Source organism: Phyllobates terribilis, unplaced genomic scaffold, assembly GCF_046119375.1.
Source record: "Phyllobates terribilis strain yellow unplaced genomic scaffold, ASM4611937v1 Scaffold_110__1_contigs__length_5578470, whole genome shotgun sequence".
NCBI lineage: Eukaryota > Metazoa > Chordata > Amphibia > Anura > Dendrobatidae > Phyllobates > Phyllobates terribilis.
This window is the reverse complement of record NW_027362870.1, coordinates 1,523,366-1,538,114: the sequence shown is the minus strand read 5'-3', so window position 1 is coordinate 1,538,114 and position 14,749 is coordinate 1,523,366. Positions and strand designations below refer to the sequence as shown.

Below are 14,749 nucleotides of genomic sequence, written 5' to 3'. Positions count from 1 at the left end.
CTGGAAGATTAGTTTCTTTATCTGCCAGGACAGACTCACTTCGCCTTTTGTCGCTGGCTCATGGCTCTCCTACTGCCACACGTCCTCTTAGGCTGCAACACAACTGTCTGTCCCTGCTCTGGGACACCTCTCAATCCAGTGACAGGTTGTCCAGTTCTCTCTAACCCTGCCCCCAGTTCCAGCTTTTATAGGGGCAGCCTGCTCCCCCTACTGGCCTGTGACAGGAGGTATTGCATGCTAATGGCCCTTGACTAGAGGACCTCCCCCTTGCTCTCAGACACAGCTTTATTATACATTTGTGTTATCCAGGCCAGGGTGACACATTCCCCCCTAGTAAAATTTAGTACTCCGGAACTAAACAATAAACAAAGATCATATGCATGACCATAAAACATTATCAGGCAAGTGACGCACAGATTGAGTTCTTAAGGTCACAGTGTGGTCTGTGACCGGGTGTTCATTTTCACCAACACAACGGGGAGCCTTAACCAGGTGGAGGTCTGTCCTAGCCCCAAGTCCTTTACAGTCTTAGTTCATTCCTTGGTCAGGCTCCGAACGCAGTCCATACAAAGTCCCGGTTATTAAAAGTCCATAACCTTTGAGTCCGTACGGTAACTGTAAGAAACTGAAATACACAATTACTAATCATGCATGTAAATTTGCAAACATTTCAACACTTGGCAACAGGGTTATTTACAGTTTTAGTGCACCCTATATTCTCCAGCGAGCGGGTATCTGCCCCTTTGTGCTTCTGGTTGACCTGCGTAACCCACTGTCTGGTGGTGGACCAACCTGGTTTTCTTCACTAGCGTTAGGGGTAGAGCTACCAGCTTGGTGTACAGGTAGGGCAGGCAGCTGTCTACGGGTCCTTTGGCTCATCGCAGGCATGGCAGGCTCACTGTCAGCAGAGGGTTGATTCTCCTGGGCTGCTGGTACAGGCTCTTCTGCCTCTGGAACTGCTTGCTCTTCTTCACCTTCCGGCTCTGGTGTAGGTTGTTGCTGAGCCGGTTGCAGGAAATGCAGGACGGGTACCACTATGGCATCGTTTATTCGAGTCCAGGACTGAGGGAACTCTCAGAGAACGGTGCTGATCATTTCTTCCTTGTCCTCTGCAGGTTCAAGGTCACTTTGATCCTCTTCTGCACTACGGAGTTGTTCGGGGCACCTTTTTAGGTGGTCTCTGGAGACGGTACTAGTGGTTTCTCCTCCATCCTTGGTGATCACGCACACCTTCGAGTTGTCATGATCAGACTGCAGTACGGTGTAGGGTTCCCTTTCCCACTGGTCGTCCATCTTATGTAGCCTTCTCTTTCGCTTCAGTACCTGCTCACCAGGTTCTAGGGGACCAGCAGGGGCGTGTTGGTTGAAGAGTCTTTCTTGCTTCTCTCTCACCTGGGCCAGGCTCTTCTCCACACTCTCCTGTACATTCTTGTACTGCAGTCGCCTCTCCGTATCCCAGTCCGCATCCAGGGAGGTGTCCTCAGATGTTAGGACTCCCATCTCCAGATCTAGGGGCAGCTTACCTGGTCTGGCTCGCATCAGGTAAGCCGGGGTGCAGTTTGTAGCGTTCACCGGGATATGGTTGTATAAGTCTATCAGGTCCGGCAGTTTTTCTGGCCACAGGCTGCATTCCTCCAGGGGCAACGTCTTCAGGAGATCAATGACTATATTGTTCATTTAATCACACATCCCGTTGGTTTGTGGGCGGTAAGGCGTTGTCCGAATCTTCTTACAGCCATAGAGGTTGCAGAACTCTTGCAAGATTTCAGCTCCGAACGCTGGACCCTGGTCCGTCAGGACCTGTTCCGGATACCCGTGTGGACGGCAGAAGTATTGCTGGAAGGCTCTGGCCGCCGTTTGGGCTGTCAAGTCTTTTACCGGGAACACCACTAGAAAACGGGAATAGTGGTCCACGATTGTCAGGGCGTAGATGTATCCTGACCGGCTTGGAGCCAATTTGACGTGGTCCAGAGCTACCAGCTCAAGAGGCTGCTGGGTGACGATGGGCTTCAAGGGTGTCTTCTGGCTGGTGCGGTCTTTTCTCCTTAAGTTACAAGGGCCACAGTCCCTGCACCACTTCTCTACAGCCCCTCTCATGCCGACCCAAAAGAGCCGTCCTCTTAGCAGGAACTCCAGTTTCTTCCAACCGAAGTGCCCCGCTCTGTCATGGTAAGCCCCCAGGACCATAGCTGCATCCCGCCTTGGGACCACGACTTGCCAGGTCAGCTCTTGTGTCCGGTGGTTGACAAGTCTTCTGTACAGCTTGCCTTCATAGAGGAACAGCTTGCTCTTCTCTTTCCATAGCTGCTTGGCTTCCTCTGGAGCATCCGGATCTAAGCGGGCATCTTCCTGGGTCAGCAGATCTTTCACCAGGCGGATTGCAGGGTCACTATCTTGGGTCTCGGCCCAGCTGTGGTGAGGTAGGGGATTGATCATAACGGTTGTTAAATCTTCCTCCTTCACGCGGTGGGAGTATTGAGCGGCCCCATACCGGTGAAACGCGGGGAGTTCTACCTCCTCCAGCTCTTCTGGGTCTTCGTCACCTTCAGGTAAGTGAGGCATTCTCGATAGGGCATCAGCGTTGGCATTGGTTTTGCCTGCCCGGTACTTGATCACGAAGTCATAATTGGAGAGACGGGCCATCCACCGCTGTTCCAGGGCACCAAGTCTTGCACTGTCTAGGTGTGTTAACGGGTTGTTGTCCGTGTACACAGTGAACTTTGCGGAGGTCAGGTAATGCTTGAAGCATTCCGTTAGGGCCCACACCACCGCCAAGAATTCTAGCTTGAAGGAGCTGTAATTCTCCGGGTTCCTCTCGGTGGGCCTCAGCTTCCGACTGGCGTACGCGATCACTCTTTCTCTGCCCTGTTGGTTTTGTGACAGTACGGCTCCCAGTCCCACATTACTGGCGTCTGTGTGGAGAATAAAAGTCTGGCCATAATCAGGGTAGGCCAGGATCTCATCCCCTGTGAGGGCCATCTTCAACTGACGGAAGGATTCCTCTTCCGGTTTATCCCACTTGAAGGGTGGCTTTTGGCTTCTGGACTTAGACTGTCCTATCAGGAGGTCCTGCATAGGAGCTGCCATCTTAGTGAAGCCGGGGATGAACCTTCGGTAGTAGCCTACCAACCAGAGGAATTGCCTCACTTCCTTGATGTTCGAAGGGCTTGGCCAGCTCTTGATTGCCGTGACCTTGTCAGGGTCGGGGGCTACTCCTTCCGCACTTACCACGTGCCCTAGGTACTGGACCTTCGGTTTCAACAGGTGACACTTTGATGGTTTCACCTTCAGGCCATAGCCTGCCAGGGCTTCGAACACCTCGGCCAGGTGCTTTAGATGGTGCTCGTAAGTCTTCGAATAGACGATCACGTCGTCCAGGTAAAGGAGGACAGTCTCGAAGTTTCGGTGCCCTAGACAGCATTCCATCAGCCTCTGGAAGGTCCCTGGTGCATTCCAGAGCCCGAAGGGCATACAGTTGAACTCGCTCAGTCCCATCGGGGTGGTGAAGGCGGTCTTCTCCTTGTCAGCCTCTGCCACAGGAACCTGCCAGTACCCGCTAGTAAGGTCCAAAGTAGAAAAGAAGTTAGCTGATTTTAGTGCGGCTAAAGACTCTTCTATTCTAGGCAGCGGATATGCGTCTTTGTGGGTGATACGGTTGATTTGTCTATAGTCCACGCACATTCTCATGGTGCCGTCTTTCTTTTTTACCAGAACCAGGGGGGCTGCCCAGGGGCTACAGCTATCTCTAATGTCCCCAGCTTCTTTCATTTCCCGCAGCATACCTTTGGCGTTCTGATAATGTGCAGGGGGTACAGGCCTGTGTCTCTCTTTTATTGGTGGGTGGCTCCCTGTGGGGATGTGGTGTTCTATCCCTTTTACTCTGCCGAAGTCTAGCGGGTGCTTACTAAAGACTCTCTCGTACTCCTGTACCACCCGGTAGACTCCTTGTTTTTGGTGCAGGGGAGTGGAGTCAGCACCCACATGGAGTTTCTGGCACCAGTCCTCCTTTTGTTTCTGGGAGCCATTACTCTCCGCCTGTGGAGAGGGAGGCAAAGGTTCCACGGCCCTGATAGCTTTGTGCTCAACAGCAAACAGTTTGGCAAGTGTAGCGTACCTGGGTAAGTGTACCTCCCTCTCCCCAATGTTGAGAATGTGAACGGGCACCCTCCCATGACGGACATCAACCACCCCCCAGGCTGTCAAAATGGTGGGCCTGCTGTCTGAGTACACGGGTTCTACCATGGCTTGGTAGTCTCTACCTCTCAACCCGATTGCAGTCCGACACCAGATCATCATTTCACTTTTGGGAGGCATGGAAATGGGGAATGGGTCACTCAGTCTTACGCTACCGATCTCACCACCAGACAGTTCTACCTGCTGCCGTCTCATCAGGGCTTTTATCTCCTTGTTGAGGACTCTCTGTTGGCTGGAACTAGCATTCACTGCCACCTGTTGTAGAATTACAATTACCTCTGAAAGACAATTTTCAATCACGTTAGTACCCACAGTTATTTTAGGGTGACTTTCACGACGGTCAATGTCCACAATAATCACTCCCTGTGCCGGTAGTTCAACTTTACCAATTTTAATGGTCATTTCCTTGAACCCCATCTGCGGCACGGGCAAGCCATTACTGGCGGTGATGCTCAAGTCACTGTCTGGGTACCGTGTTATATCAGCATCAGTCCAATACTGCTTAAAAAGTACATAAGGGATAGTAGTTACTTGCGACCCGGTATCCAGCAAGGCGCTCATGGGGATACCGTTCAGCACCACGGGTAAAACCGGGCGCCCCCCCCAACGTACTTATCACGCCAATTATAAGGGCCTGGTGATCTTATGCCTGGGGGTTGGCTCTCTGCCCCAGGTTGGACCCGTTTAAATTACAGTACCTGGAAATGTGTCCGGGCTGGTTGCATCGACGGCAAATGGGCTGTCCATCCTCTGCGTAGCGATCTGTGGGCCTTCCTCGGAACAACGGGGTCCTCCTCTGTCGACGCCACGGGACATCCTCCGGACTTGAAGCCAACTCGATGGGTCTTGACGGGTCCACTTGTAACGCCTGGACGGTCCTGGTCAATGCCGCAACGCTCCTGGTCAGCTCCTGGACTTGGTGATGCAGATCTTTCGACGGGGCTTGGTTCAGGGCCTGTGCATCGTCCCCCACAGAGTCCACAGAGGAGGGCGCCGCCTTCTGGTGGTAGGTGAGAGCAGGGCGCCGGGGGTTTATAGCGCCACTTGTTGCGGGTTCACGGAGCACCCTTATGGCCCTGTCCTTGAATTGGGCAAAGGTCAGATCAGGGTTCTGAAAGAACATGAGGCGCATCTGGGTCCTGTGGGCGCTAGACAGCAGACCTTCTATGAACTGTTCTGTTAGTAGCTTGTCCGTATCCTGCACGCTGCCAGGGTCAGCTTGTTTGATGGCTCTCAAGGCTTCCTGCAAATTTAGGGCATAGTCTCTGATGCTGTCCTGTGCCCGCTGCTTACATCCGTAGAACCGCATTTTAATTTCAGCGGAGGTACGTGTATCAAAGGTACCCCGCAGCCGGGCCAGAATGTCCTTTACGGTCCTTTTCTCCTCAGCGGGCCATTACTTTACCTCCCGCTGGGCTGTGCCAGTTAACTGCCCTGTCAGTATGCTAATCTTCTGTTCCTCTGTCAGGGGGTAAACTTGGAACAAACTGTACAGCCTTTCCTTAAAGTCAGTTAGGGCATGGGGCTCCCCTGAATACTTAGGCAACCAGGCCGCTCCATTGACGTAGGGCAGGGAAAATGGCATCACCACTGCTGCAGCTGTGCTGGTGTTAGTGGGCGCCTCAGTGTCCGACATCTTCCTCCCCCCTAGTTAAGCGTGGCCTACCTTCTGACGATCCTCTTCTGTAGGCCGCGACTCCACTGGTGCTGCTCCGGACGAGGACCTGCGTCGCGTCCTGATGACGTCAGCGTCGCTCTCTCTCCCTTCCAGGACCTTGCGCAGCGTCGGTGCGTGGGGCGGAGATTCGGGTCTCGCGCGGTTTGGACGTCCACGCCCCTCCTCTTCCCGCGCAGCGTCCTGAAGATGGCATCCGTTGGCGGGAAAACGGCTGAAGATGGCGGGAACCGACGGAAGATGGCGGGAGACGGTTGAAAATGGCGGGAAACGGCTCCGGGTGGTGGAAAAACTCTTCTTCAGGTACGTGTACAGTCTTTTTCAGGCACACAATACCCGTTTGTGGCGGGTTGGTTACAATCCTGCCGACTACGCCAAAGCTGACTCGCCCCCTGGGCCGTGGGGCACTCGGAGCCGGGCAATAGGGAGACGATGGGGGTAGTGGTGGCAACCCGGTCCGTGGCTTAGGGTGGTCAGGCCAGTGGCAGTCCTTTATAAGTTTTAAGTAATGTCCGACTACGCCACCCGTGGATTGCGGTCAGTGCTAACCGCCGCTGCAGTGCAGACCTCTGGGGCAGATGTAAATGTGCAGCTCCGAATAGTACAACTCCCCACGGGAAGAGTAGGGCCCCAGGGCAGTGTATGATGGATGATGGAGGGGATGATTCCAACCGCGTTAGCCAGGAAACGGAGGCCTCTTAAACAGTTCAGGGTCTTTATTAGAACAGGTAAAACGACCCAGAAACAGGCCCGGCTAGGAGGGGGCCTGGATGTCTGAGAGCAAGTGGGAAGCTGGCCCTGGTCAAGATGAGGGTGTCGGCCTACTGTGCTCTCTGTGCTCCTTCTGGCTATTTCCCTTCTGGTAATGTAACAGCCCACGTTCCTGAGCTCACCGTGTCCTCTCGCCCGTATGGCTTGCAACTTGGGTCCCTTGCTACTCCCGGCCTGGTACGGCTCTGTTGGTCACTTCTGCTGTGGCGGAGCCTCCGGGCTTCTTAGGCCAAGGAACATACAGTCCCCTGCGGACTGGTTATCTGCTGTAGGATGTGGAATCCTCACAGCCTCAGACACCAAAGTCTGGAAGATTAGTTTCTTTATCTGCCAGGACAGACTCACTTCGCGTTTTGTCCCTGGCTCGTGGCTCTCCTACTGCCACACGTCCTCTTAGGCTGCAACACAACTGTCTGTCCCGGCTCTGGGACACCTCTCAATCCAGAGACAGGTTGTCCAGTTCTCTCTAACCCTGCCCCCAGTTCCAGCTTTTATAGGGGCAGCCTGCTCCCCCTACTGGCCTGTGACAGGAGGTATTGCATGCTAATGGCCCTTGACTAGAGGACCTCCCCTTTGCTCTCAGACACAGCTTTATTATACATTTGTGGCATCCAGGCCAGGGTGACACACATTGTGGTCCTGTTCTTGTCACAGTTTGGGCAGCGACCATTATTTCCTCTTCTCTTCTGATCGAGAAGTTCCCTTATCACTCATCTTGTAAAGTGGCACAGAGCGGTAGTCGTGACTGAACGTCTGTCTGATTTCGCTCTGGCACTTTACAGACAATGGGTGTCCCAGTCCCAGTGTGCTCTAGGGTGTGGGGTGCAGCACATTCTCTTGTAGGCCGCAGGCCTCCACTGCCTTCAGGCTTCTTTCCTCAGAAGCCGCCGCACACAATTTAGGGGACACAAAGTTCTTTGTAACAGTCAAACATATACTTGACAGTTCTAGTTCATCAGGTGGGTACAGACAGGATAAGGCACAGCAATTCACATTATCCTCCTTCTTAGCATAACTCCTCTTCAGCCCTGTTGCTAGCTCATCCTGTATTTCTCGTCCACCTCTGCAGTGCACCCGGGACTGGCCTTCAACTTCCATCTATGCAGGTCCCTGTCCATCTTCCTTTGTACTTCAGAGTACACAAAGTGTCCGGCAGCTCCTATGCCAGACCTTAGGCTCTGGACCTGACTGGAGCGACTGCTCTGGATCCCAGTAATGCCTCCCTCTGCCTGGAACAAGTGACACATGCTGCCCCTAGCAGCCCACCGCACCTGAACTTCACCTTCACTATGCACTTCACTAACTCTCACTGAACTCACACTATTCTGACTCCATGACTAAGCTGCAAGCATAGGGCGCTGTGAGACACCGTTTCTAGGCTGTCTCTTTACCGTACTCACACATAGTGATGTCTTCAGATAGTTTAACTCGACTGCAAGAAGCACATTGTTGAAGATTCAGAAGAAGATTTATTTTCTCGCAGAATACTCGATGATGTGCAAATGTACAGCAGGTAAAAAGACTTTTTTAGAAACGGGCTGGAAGCACATAAGCTTCTAACATGGCTGAAGATGGTGAATGAGGAAGAAGAATGGAGAAGAAGGGAGGGGTTACTGACATCACAGCTACATCTGAGAGAGACAGGGAGAGACAAAGGACAAACTTATAAGAAAGGAAAACCTAACTGCATAGCAACAAAACAGCAACTTAATGATAGTGCAATATGGTCTGTAAGATTCCCAAATCATGGGACATGGCGCACACTATCAGGAAGTGCCCCTCTTTTTATTAACACTAGTGCCCATCCACTGCACTAGTTCTATCAATAACTATTTCCTATCTCATATACTAAACCTATTATCCTTATCCTATGTGTTATGCAATTCAAAAATTCTATAAACAAATTAGGAAATCCCAGAATTATAATAGAAACCCTAAAATACAAATGTTATTAAATCTCATTAAAAGCGGGACATATATCACCCTAAGTGAAAACAAATTAGTCACACCCCTAACGATAGACCCTTATTCAGACTGCCGGAAGAGGCACTTCTCAATCAGAGGCAGGCCACACCCATTGAGTACTATATACAGTGGGTACGGAAAGCATTCAGACCCCTTTACATTTTTCACTCCTTGTTTCATTGCAGCCATTTGGTAAATTCTAAAAAGTTCTTTTTTTTTTCTCATTAAAGTACACTGTGCACCCCATCTTGACTGAAAAAAAACAGAAATGTAGAAATTTTTGCAAATTTATTAAAAAAGGAAAACTGAAATATCACATGGTCATAAGTATTCAGACCCTTTGCTCATATTTAAGTCACATGCTGTCCATTTCCTTGTGATCCTCCTTGAGATGGTTCTACTCTTTCATTGGAGTCCAGCTGTGTTTAATTAAACTGATAGGACTTGATTTGGAAAGGCGCACACCTGTCTATATAAGACCTCACAGCTCACAGTGCATGTCAGACCAAATGAGAATCATGAGCTCAAAGGAACTGCCTGTTACGATGTTAGTAGATACCCTGAAGTCCAATGGCGTGGGCCAAAAGCAGAGACTGAGACAAGAGTAGTGTGAAAGTCTATTTTAAACTCAAGTGCAAAAGATCACAGCAAACAGTTTATGAAGGTAAGTTCATTCCAAACAACACTTCTTAGAACCTAATCTGTAAGGCACGGCCTTCATTACTATTAGGGTATGTAAACGTTAACGATAGTCCAAGTTTACTTAGGTACAGTAGTATGCAAACAGAAATAAGGATAGTAAGCAGACGTAGGTATTCCTCAGTTGATTGTGGACTCACGTAGTGCAGAAGAGAAGACAAACTGGAATATGGATCTGGATATTGAAGAATGCAGGAGGTGCAGCGGAGCAAACAGCGATGTCTTAAACCAGAATGAGGGAAATTATGCCAGAATGGGGACAATATGCCAGAGAGGGGCCCATGATGGGGGAAAATGTTATAGCATGAGGTCTGACCCAATTCCCAACTCCATTTGCTGAAATGCAGCCCCAAACTTACAGGACCCTTCACCGTGGTTATGCATCACTATTGACCACAGACACTCATTATTGTTCTGCTCTCCAGCCCTTCAGTGAACAAACTCCCTACAGTAACAACCACATTTTTCATATTTTGGCTCAACCGCGCACATCTTGCCAATCCCCCCCCCTCCTTCCCCGTTTTCTCTGTTTTAATGCAGTGACTCAGCGTCACTTGGCCTTGTTTTGATGTGGAAGATATGGCTTTTTCACCATAATTCTGCTATGAAGACCACTTCTGGCCAGTCTTCTCTGAACAGTAGATGAGTGAAGCTGAGTCCCACTGGTTGCTGCCAGTTCTGAGCTGATGGCACTGCTGGACATCTTCCGCTTTTGAAGGAAAGTAACCATAATGTGTCATACATCTGCTGCACTAAGTTTCCTTGGCCGACCACTGCATCTATTGACCTCAACCTTGCACATTTTCTTGTGCTTCTTCACTAGTGCTTGAATGACACATCTTGAACCCTCAATCTGCTTTGAAATTTGTGCCTTAGAGACCTTGCTGATGTAGTATAACTTCCTTGTGTATTCTTGCTCAGTCTTGCCATGGTGTATGACCAGACACCTGACTGTATTATTACAAAATCCCTGACTTTGCGCAGGTGTACCTAGAAGAATTGACGCTGTTTTAAAGTGAAAAGTTGGTCACACCAAATATTGATTGGATCTAGATTTTTCGTTTGTTCATTCACTTGTATTTTGTTAATTGATTAAATAGATCATTAACATTTCTATTTTTGAAGCATTCTTACTTTACAGCATTTTTTCTACACATTTCTAAAAATTATTTTTATGTGTCTTTTATTTGCTCATTAATAATCTGATATACCTTTTGGTATTTTGTGTATAGTTGTTTTTTTGCTGTTGGGGTAAATTGTAGGATATTGATTTCAGAGGGGTTTCCTGATCCTTTGATTGTAGGAATGAGTGGTATATATGTGCTAATAAATTAGGACAAACGTAGGAAATTTAGGAAAAAAATTGGACATATCGGCAGTAATAACATGCTGATTGTGATGTCATGAAGATGACTTGAATTTCCACCATTAAGAGAACAGCATTGCTGGTCATTTATATTAAGTAAATTGGATATTCATTCTTCTCGATTGTGATGTCATGAAGATGACTTGAATTTCAACCAATCAGAGATCAGCATGTTTCAGGTCACCCAGATAGAACAGTCCATGAAACATGAGTCACGGCCACTGTGAGGTCATAATGCTGATTAGAATTTCCACCAATCAGAAAACAGAATTGCCCAGAAGAACCACCCAGGAGGTATGAGTCATCGCCACTGTGAGGTCATAATGCTGACCAATCACAGAGCAGCCATGCCCAGATTTTCCACCAATCACAGAGCAGGCACCCCCAGATTTTCCACCAATCAGAGATAAGCAGTGGGTATAAATAGCAGCCACACCCAGATTTTCCACCAATCAGAGATCAGCAGTGGGTATAAATAGCTGCTGCCGCCTGCCCGGCTTAGCCTTGCACTGGTTGGGTCTCTCTCTTTTTCTCTCTCTTGGTATCTCCCGGTATCTCTCCCTCCCCTCTCTCTTCTCTCCCTCCCCTCTCTCTTCTCTCTCTCTCTCTTTGACCCAACGGCCCTCTTAAGGGCTACCCCAAATGTGTAAAAGATAGAACCAATATTTGTGTTGTTTGTCCGTTTTATGAGCCTTTGATTAACCCCTTCCCACTCTTTGCTATATATATATATATATATATATATATATATTTATTATGTGCAGGTGGGCCTTAAAGGGATTTTCCAGGACAAACATTTTGATGGCTTATCCCCTGGTTAGCTCATTAATATCAGATTTGTGGTGGTCCGGCACACGGCACCTCCACTAATCAGCTGTTTGCAGCTTCGGCCGAGGTCAGATGTAAACAGTGTTGAGGAGCTGAAAAATCACTGATCTGTTCACTCTGTAGTGGCCGCTCCCTAGTGCTGCAGATCAGCTCCTATTACATGAATATTAGCTGATCTGCAGGACCCGCAGTACAGTGAATGGAGCAGTGATGTTCAATCTTCACACTATTTACACTTGAGCGCTGCAATCAGCTGATGGGTAGAGCCGGTGCCGCGTGTCGGAGCCCCACCGATCTGATATTGATAACCCATCCCCAGGATAAATCATCATTATTATACTACTCATACATGAAGAAAGCGAGGTGGCACACCGATTTAATAAAATCTTCTTTTATTCCATTTCCATTAAAAATACAGGGAAGCGGCGCCTTTTGCGGACGACGGCCGTTTCGCGTGTCTATCACGCTTCTACGGGTCGAGGCATATGGTCATGGGGGTGTGCAGGGGTTAAAATACTCCCGACCCCACCCCCTGCACCAAACAGCCATACAAAATGTTACAACAAAAAATACATTAAAAACAACCACCCAGGAGGTATGAGTCATCGCCACTGTGAGGTCATAATGCTGACCAATCACAGAGCAGCCACACCCAGTTTTTCCACCAATCAGAGCAGCCATACCCAGATTTTCCACCAATCAGAGATCAGCAGTGGGTATAAATAGCCGCTGCCGCCTGCCCGGCTTAGCCTTGCACTGGTTGGGTCTCTCTTTTTTCCCTCTCTTGGTATCTCCCGGTATCTCTCCCTTCCCTCTCTCTTCTCTCCCTCCCCTCTCTCTTCTCTCTCTCTCTTTGACCCAATGGCCCTCTTAAGGGCTACCCCAAATGTGTAAAAGATAGAACCAATATTTGTGTTGTTTGTCCGTTTTATGGATGGAGCGAGACATGATGTCCCAGATGTGTCCCGGATTCAGGTCTGGGGAACGGGCGGGCCAGTCCATAGCTTCAATGCCTTCATCTTGCAGGAACTGCTGACACACTCCAGCCACATGAGGTCTGGCATTGTCCGGCATTAGGAGGAACCCAGGGCCAACCGCACCAGCATATGGTCTCACAAGGGGTCTGAGGATCTCATCTCGGTACCTAATGGCAGTCAGGCTACCTCTGCCGAGCACAAGGAGGGCTGTGCGGCCATCCAAAGAAATGCCACAGAACACCAGGATTGGCAAAGTCGCCACTGGCGCCCTGTGCTCTTCACAGATGAAAGCAGGTTCACACTGAGCACATGTAACAGACGTGACAGAGTCTGGAGACGCCGTGGAGAGCGATCTGCTGCCTGCAACATCCCTCAGCATGACCGGTTTGGTAGTGGGTCAGTAATGGTGTGGGGTGGCATTTGTTTGGAGGGCCGCACAGTTCCCTTTATTTTTTGAGCAGTGCATATACATATATAAAATGTTCCTCCCCCACCATGTGACATACTGCATACCTCATAGGGACAGCAGTCAGGAAGCACCAGTAGTACCAGCAGCTCCCACAGTACAATGCAAATGTAGCATTCTCAGCGTGTACTGACCAATGCTGTCCACCAGGTGGCATCAGCAGGAAATTACAGGGATGAGACAAGCACTGCATGACAGCCCCGCCCCAATCTGCCCTATACCAGACATGCCCCCTACCAACGCCCCACCCCCGCTGCCATGACAACCGAATTGTTTAATGGCAGAATGAGACCTTATATGAGCAAAGAAGTAGCGGCCGGAGAGCGGGGTCCGCACAGGTGAGCGCCCCCATAACACAGTGTATGTACTGCACGTCAGCTCTATGGCAGACTGTCACCTGTGCTGGATCCAGTACGTGTTACACTTATATCTGTACAGAGACACAGAGGACGCAGCGGGTCCCTGTCGCCAGATATATATATTTCTATATATTTGTGTGTGTGTATATATACAGTATATATATATGTGTGTGTATATACAGTATATATATATATATATATGTGTGTGTCTATATACAATATATATATGTGTGTGTCTATATACAGTATATACTGTATATGTGTGTGTATATACAGTATATATATATGTGTGTGTCTATATACAGTATATATGTGTGTGTGTCTATATAAAGTATATATATATATGTGTGTGTGTGTACATATACACAATATATATATGTGTTGTGTATATATACAATATATATATATATATATGTGTGTGTATATATACAGTATATATATGGGTGGATATATACAGTACAGAAAAAAGTTTGGACACACCTTCTCATTTAAAGATTTTTCTGGATTTTCATGACTTTGAAAATTGTACATTCACACTGAAAGCATCAAAACTATGAATTAACACATGTGGAATTATATACTTAACAAAAAAGTGTGAAACAACTGAAAATATGTCTTATATTCTAGGTTCTTCAGAGTAGCCACCTTTTGGTTTGATGACTGCTTTGCACACTCTTGGCATTCTCTTGATGAGCTTCATGAGGTAGTCACCGGAAATGGTCTTCCAACAATCTTGAAGGAGTTCCCAGAGATGCTTAGCACTTGTTGGCCCTTTTGCCTTCACTCTGTGGTCCAGCTCACGCCAAACCATCTCGATTGAGTTCAGGTCTGGTGACTGTGGAGGCCAGGTCAACTGGTGTAGCACCCCATCACTCTCTTTCTTGGTCAAATAGCCCTTGCAAAGCCTGGAGGTGTGTTTGGGGTCATTGTCCTGTTGAAAAATAAATGATGGTCCAACTAAACGCAAACCAGATGGAATAGCATGCCACTGCAAGATGCTGTGGTAGCCATGCTGGTTCAGTATGCCTTCCATTTTGAATAAATCCACAACAGTGTCAGCAGCAAAGCACCCCCACACCATCACACCTCCTCCTCCATGCTTCACGGTGGGAACCAGGCATGTAGAGTCCATCCGTTCACCTTTTCTGCGTCGCACAAAGACACGGTGGTTGGAACCAAAGATCTAAAATTTGGACTCATCAGACCAAAGCACAGATTTCCACTGGTCTAGTGTCCATTCCTTGTGTTCTTTAGCCCAAACAAGTCTCTTCTTCTTGTTGCCTGTCCTTAGCAGTGGTTTCCTAGCAGCTATTTTACCATGAAGGCCTGCTGCACAAAGTCTCCTCTTAACAGTTGTTGAAGAGATGTGTCTGCTGCTAGAACTCTGTGTGGCATTGACCTGGTCTCTAATCTGAGCTGCTGTTAACCTGCGATTTCTGAGGCTGGTGA

The 14,749-nt window shown here is 48.7% G+C and overlaps 1 long non-coding RNA gene across 1 annotated transcript in view; it reads right to left on the bottom strand.

The window, feature by feature from the left end:
- Positions 1-14,749, bottom strand: part of LOC141201382 (uncharacterized) — a 1,200,242-nt gene that overhangs the window by 214,303 nt on the left and 971,190 nt on the right. The window lies entirely within an intron of this gene.